The sequence below is a fragment of the Neofelis nebulosa genome, chromosome 13 (assembly GCF_028018385.1).
Source record: "Neofelis nebulosa isolate mNeoNeb1 chromosome 13, mNeoNeb1.pri, whole genome shotgun sequence".
Taxonomy (NCBI): Eukaryota; Metazoa; Chordata; class Mammalia; order Carnivora; family Felidae; genus Neofelis; species Neofelis nebulosa.
Genome location: NC_080794.1, coordinates 84789762 through 84796669, shown reverse-complemented (window position 1 = coordinate 84796669; position 6908 = coordinate 84789762). Strand labels below are relative to the sequence as shown.

At 45.9% G+C, this 6908-nt stretch overlaps 1 long non-coding RNA gene across 1 annotated transcript; it reads right to left on the bottom strand.

Annotated features, from left to right (window-relative positions):
- Window positions 1-4495: 4495 nt before the first annotated feature.
- LOC131493518 (uncharacterized) lies at window positions 4496-6892 on the bottom strand. The gene is made up of 2 exons (XR_009252722.1): window positions 6394-6892; window positions 4496-4749 (listed from the first exon to the last, which is right to left on the bottom strand). It is a non-coding gene; the product is annotated as an uncharacterized LOC131493518 (long non-coding RNA).
- Window positions 6893-6908: the final 16 nt, after the last annotated feature.

Below are 6908 nucleotides of genomic sequence, written 5' to 3'. Positions count from 1 at the left end.
ATCCTTATCACATCTTACACTTCCTCCCAGACCGAATCCTGACACATTGCTTTTCTCTGCCTGGGCGGCCAGATCCTCTAGCAGGAAAGGCCTCACCTTAATCCCTTCGCACCTGCTACATTTTGGAGTCATGGCTTCTTCCGTCTGGGAGAGCCTGCCCGTTTCTTTCTCTCTGTCTCTCGCTCTCTTTCTCTGCCAATTCATCCACATATCTTGGGGATCTTTTACCTCTCACACTGGAATATGTTGGCACTCAATCAATTGCCATTAAATGATCGAACTACCTTTTCACCTTTTGGTGGGTCTCATATTGTCGTTTCCTCCGGTGTTTGGGGTTGGTTCCATTTTTCCACAACCTTTTCAGAAATTTGGATAATGAGTCTGAGGCAACACCACACTGAAAAAAGAAGTTGTTCATAACTTTTGTGTAGCAATAGAAGCAATTTTTTCCCCCTTTCAGGTCATCACAGATGTATAAGCTCAATAAAAATCAACTACTTAGAAAAATGGCCACACAGTTGAAGGTCGCAGTGGGAAATTGCTCTAAGTTTTCCAACTGCCTTCAATTTGTTCGCTACCCCTTTGAGAGACGGCACCATTCCGTGGACCACGCCAGCCTGCTTTGCTCTCCTCGGAGACCTGGATTTAGAGTCTTAGCCTTGAAATTGGAAGTGCAGGTCAGTCCTGTGACCTGGCAATCCTACTTGTAGGACTTTATCCTACAGCTACACTTTTATGAAATGTCACAGACGAGGTTATCTATTGTGACACACTTTGCATTAGCAAAAGACTGGAAATAATCCAAGGGTCCTGCAATGGGGCTATTAAGCAGCTGTAAACAAAAGAATGAGGGCCCTCTCTCCCTATTGACACAGAGGGAGCTCTGGGGCACCTATAACCTGCTCTCAGGGGTGTTAGAAAGTGGAGAAAATAATGGCATGCATTTGTATTTGCTTCTATTTGTATCAAGAGTCGAGAAACCAGAAGCTAATACAAAGAGTTGCCCTTGGTAGGGGATGCTGACTGGATGGCTTTGGGGCAGGAGGAAGAGTTCTTGGGGTGTACTTTTAAATTTGCTTTGACTTGTAAATGAGGCAAAGTATTAACTATTTACAAAACAAAAAGAAGTTGCTTGGGAGTGAAAATGTCGGAGAGGAAAGTAGTTCTATAGAGTTGTCAAAAAAGAAAGAAAGAAAAAGAAAAAAAAAATAAAGAGCTACATGCTTTATACAATTGGATGACTTCCAAAGTTCCTTCAAATATCTCACTCTTTGGAAATTAGGAAGAAAATTGGAACTGTTTTTTTCCACAATCTGCCCAGTAGGGCACTGGGCTACCTCTCTGGATTTATGACAAGTTTCCTTTAGAAAACTAACATACATAGGAAGGTGTTACCAAAGCTTGTTTCAAGGACCAGAAGAAGGCCAGCTCAGAATGAAGTTCCTAACATATAATCCAGCCCAATTGTGCTTTGCTTCCTGACCTCCAAGGGGCAGATGAGAAAACCCTAGGGTGGTCATGAGTAGGGCCAGAGTGGGAACAATTTCTGAGCTATCTGAGCACCATTTCAACTGTTAAAAAAGTTGCCTTTTTGGGGCGCCTGGGTGGCTCAGTCGGTTAAGCATCCAACTTCGGCTCAGGTCATGATCTCACAGTTTGTGAGTTCGGGCCTCGCATCCGGCCCTGTGCTGACAGCTCCGAGCCTGGAGCCTGTTTCGGATTCTGTGTCTCCCTCTCTCTCTGCCCCTCTCATGCCCATGCTCTGTCTTTCTCTGTCTCTCAATAATAAATAAACGTAAAAAAATTAAAAATAAAAGTTGCCTGTTCTAAATAAAATTTACTCCAGCAGATCCCAGGAGTAAAACAGTTGCCTTTTTAAAAAAAATGTTTGATTTATTTCTGAAAGAGAGAAACAGAGTATGAGCAGGGTTGGGGCAGAGAGAGACACACACACAGAATCCGAAGCAGGCTCCAGGCTCTGAGCTGTCAGCACAGAGCCTGACGGGGGGCTTGACCTCGTGAGACACGAGATCATGACCTGAGGCCGAAGTCGGAAGCCACCCAGGCACCCCAAAACAGTTGCCTTTTTAATTGGCACTTCTCTAGCTTTCTAAGTATAAGACATGATTTACTTAGATTTCAGTAGGAATCTGCAGAAGAGGGAAGATTCAAAGCCAGGTGATGATGGTGAAGTTTTGTGAAAGAACCTTTACTCATTATTGTAAATAAAAAGATTAATGCCCCCGTGGTTTGAGCCACTGGGTAGCTTAGAAGTAGGTAGATCTTTTACTGTGACATTTATTAGAGGTCTTCAGGATAACCCGTTTTACAACACGGATAAGTGAGCAGTGGGATCTCAGGTTACCCAGGCAAGGAGTGGAGTCAGGATTGACTTCTAGATTCTCTGACTTCAAATAAAAGCTATCCAAGTTTTGGCACTCAGAGTTAGCCTTCATGGAATCAATAAAAAAATCATTGCAAAATACACTGAGCTTATTAGTATCTGGATAGATAAGGCTGTAAATATTTAACTAGCACTTGAGATTTCTCTTATTTTTTTAAGTCATGAGCAATGCAAATAATTTCCAACATAAGTGGCTGCAAACTCACTACTTGGATTTTTTTGTAAAAAAAAAAAAAATGGACTTTAACCTTGAACTTTCTTACTTGAAATTCCTTCTTCTGATTGTCTCAAGTGTGGAACTTGATAGGGTGGGAAACCTGGCTTCTTGGCTGGTCCATTACCTATTTCTTGTAACATTGGCTGGGGCCTTTACCTTGGAGTCTTGGATTTGTCTTTAAAAGTATTAGATTACATGTTTAAAGCTCTTCAGCTCTAAATTCTACTATGCATTTATATCTCTAATTCATCATTTCAAAATACTACATTTATTATGCTTCAACATTGAGGATTAGCTGACTTTTCACCTCCACGAGATGAGTCTCTTTTTAAACACTTGCTATTGAGCTGATTTAAATAGTCTTCTCCTCTAGCTGGGTAAGCCCAAGTGGCTGGTTGGCCTCTATCCCCCTTCTGGTATTTTCCATTCTTTTTCTACTCAGACTTCCAGGCACACGGTATACTCCAGCTATAGTCACCAGATCCCAGAGTCCTCGGAGGCTCCCTTCCTGGATCCAGTTCTGTCCCCATGAGATTTGGGGATGTCATGGCCCATGCTAAGGACTGGTCTACCTCCTCCTCTCCAGCACTCAACAGTATAAACTTACTGCACCCAATGACATTCCTCCAGCACTTAGATAATGGACAATAGGGGCGCCTGGGTGGCGCAGTCGGTTAAGCGTCCGACTTCAGCCAGGTCACGATCTCGCGGTCCGTGAGTTCGAGCCCCGCGTCAGGCTCTGGGCTGATGGCTCGGAGCCTGGAGCCTGTTTCCGATTCTGTGTCTTCCTCTCTCTCTGCCCCTCCCCCGTTCATGCTCTGTCTCTCTCTGTCCCAAAAATAAATAAAAAATGTTGAAAAAAAAAATTAAAAAAAAAAAAAGATAATGGACAATAATGGTTTGAAGTGTCCTCTTTTTTTCAACCCCAGCTTCCAGGGCTGTCATCTGCACTGCCGTTCCTAGTCTGAGAGTGAGGAGGGCTTTGGGCCACCGGGGCTTTTGGAATCTCAGGATCATACTCCCGTAATGGCCACTTGCTCTGTCACTAATTCCTGTCCACCGGAAAACAGTGTAGAATAATAATTCCTACTAAGGCACCATGAAGATGGTTTCTGGGAGGCTGTAAAAATCCCGCAAGACAGGTTCAACCTTCAAGAACTTACAGCCTCCATGGGATGATAAGACATAGATAGAGCTAGAGGTGTATGGTAGGTGAAACAGTGACAGCAGGTGGGTGACCACTGTGGCCTTTGTAGCCAGGATGGGTGTCATGTGGCAGGTGTGGAAGGACAGGAGCTGCAGCTAGATTTTTTTTTTTTTTTTTTTTTGGTTGCATCTAGACTTCTTAAGTGGAGTTCAGCTGCTGGGGAGAGAAAAGAAATACTCCTGGCAGGCAGATCCTCCTACTAGAACCAACATTTTAACTGCAAAATTTCTGAATCGCTGCCTATTGTTCCCAGTTCAGACCTAAGTTCAGAACTTTTACCAGCTATTCCTCCCCACCTCTCGTTACCATTTTGCTTACCTTGCTCCTGCCAGATCCCTTCTGGACTTAAGCAGGTTTATTTCAGATTCAAATGTCTGCCCCACCCAGCCCAGTGCTGTAGCAGCTGGGAGGACAAGTCGTGCAAAGTCGCCAAGTCTTTAGTAGGAAGATCTCTTTTTAGGATAAATGAAATCTGGAGGGAAGGAAAATTTCTCCTGCTGGGTAAAAATCACCAAACACTTATTTTCTGAGTGTCTTCACCAGACTTTCTCCTTGGCTGTCAGCTTGGAGTTTTCCTTTTTACTCAATTCAAGGCCAAGTAGTGTAGGCTACACTAATGACAAGTAATAACGAGTTAGACATTGAAGGAAGCAATAAGTCAGAGGCCTGCAGAATCCATAAACTGTTTTACTGGGTACCAAATAATTGAGGGTTGCCGATAGGAGAAAATGACTTCTTTCCTCTTTTTGTGTAGTTATAGCTCTTTTAGATGGTCAAGGTTGCGAGATTTCAGTTCACTCCTGTTGAAAGAGCACTTCCTGAAATTTCTCCTTCCTGAAGCGACCCCTGTGCTCTTGCTTGATGTGAAACCCTCTACAGAAGCAGGGGCATGTAGGCGCTCAAGGGACTCTGTTGAGTGAACTAATGAAATTAATTTAGGTGTTGGATGGGTCTGTCTCTACATCTCCCAGATTTATGGCTCCTGAATAATTAGTTGAGTCTATGAATAGTTTTAGAGGCTCAAAAACCTTTGTCAAGTATGGTCTGTTTTACACGTTTCTAGATTGTACAAGTAAAAAGCATACAAATAGAGCAGCTCTGTTTCTTGGTTGAAAACAAGCTTCTTTCCAGTCCAGGGCTCCAAGGTCATTCCACTACTAGTAGAAAAACCATAAAATATTATCATGTTGTTTGTAACTATTGCATTTTTTTTCTGATAAGAGAGAAAAGAGATAAAAGCCAGACATTCTCAGGTGTTCTTGAAAATGATTTTTTTTTTTTTTTTTTTTTTTTTTGGTAAAGAGCATCTTATCTGTGAGTCCAAAGGCAATGCAACATATTTTGAGGTTACACTCAGATCTTCGGTGTCACGTTCCCTTCATGAACTCAGAAACGCCTGACCATACTTGCCAAGGCAGAGCTGAGGATTCCTGGGCTCTGTAAGAGTTTCCAGAGCTAGGCTTGGCTCTATATACCTGCTCAGGTCTGTGGAGCAGGACCTTGGAGGAAGGATCCCTCTTTGAACTCTAGGGCAGAATGACCTAACTTCCAAGAAATCATACTGTGTTCAGTTTTGTGGAGGGACATCAAAGAACTAAAAGGCAAAGTCCTGCTCTCAGTGAGCTCCAGAGAGCATGTGGCTGTAATAACTGGAGTAAGTGACATTGGTCTAGGGCAGGTGGAGCCAAGGAGGACTGAATCCCTTTTGGTGCCTTGCTCTGGGCATCTGCGGACACGGGCTCTGCTGTTTACAGCACTGCCTCTGTCCCACGCCGTTTTCCAGCCCTGACCACATTAGCTTGGACTTTACTTTCTACTCAGCTAAGGCTAACCTTAGTTGCTTATTTGTGCTGAATGTCTCCTGTGTGCCTCCCTACCCCATCCAGTCTCCACCCTTTCCCACAGAACCGGTGTCCCAGGAGGGTAACCTGCAGAAACTTCCTTAAAGGGCTCCCTAGGTCTCTAGCTTCCTAATATGTTCAGCCCACGGAGAACTCTGGCAAGAGATGAGAGTTTGGATGCTTACCACTCCAGCACCCTCCCAGTGGGTCACTGATGACCACAGCTCAGGCAGGTGGCCTCTCCTTTCTTTTCTCTCTTTGGGTTTTGGGAACCCCTCCCTGCAGGCCAGGATTCACAAGGGTGCACTGAGCCCAGGTTGCTTTCCACCCTTGTGGTTTACCACTCCACACTTAAATAATTCCTTTAACAAATGCATCTCAGATTTCCAGTTTGGAGTGTGCCATTTGTTTCCAGCTGGGAGCCTGACTGACCACTATGGTTTCATGAATCATGGTGCTGTCCTTTGTCCCTGTCATTGTCTTCCACCACCCACGGAGAAGGGCAGTGGTACACAGGGCTGGGCTGCCTCTCACCCGTGGGATAACCCTGAGTAAGTGGCTTCTCCTCTCCCAGTCTCTGTTTTCCAATATATAACAAAAATTGTGTACGCTAAGTGATGATGTGCAAGTCCCTTCTGATTCTACTACGAGATAATCCTGGACTGTCCATTTTGAGTTCTGAGTTTTTATCACGGATTGTGCAGGGCGCTGCAGACAAACTTACACGGAGTGCCACGAGGAGGTGGGCCGTGTGTTTACCAGCTGCCGTGATGACTTCTGGGGGTGAGTTCAGAAGCTCACAGGGTTCGAGGGGTCCCGCAGCCGTATCTGAGGTGTAGCTGGGTGGGAGCCCCACAAAAGGCTTTGTGTGGCAAGGAACGGGAGCTCGGCCAAGGAGCCCTGGGCTGGGGATCGAGCCTGTCGTCCATACCCTCGTGGCTGGGGCCCAGGAGACTCCGCGAGCCCCAAGGGCGCCCAACAGACATTTCATCCTTTCAGGCCTCGTCTTCCCGCCAGCAAAGGGCGGGAGGTGAGCGACCGACTGAAAGGCACGGGCCAGGCCAGCACGGGAAGCGCAGGGACGCGGCGGCGGCCCAGAACAGTCGCGCCAAGGAGATCCGAGCAGCCTTTCGAACCCGTGGTGGGAAGCGGGGTCCCCGAAGCGCGGCAGGCTGGGGGACTGGGCGGAGGCCGGGCGCACGGCGATTGGTGCCCAGCCCTCTGCCGCCAGCCAATGGG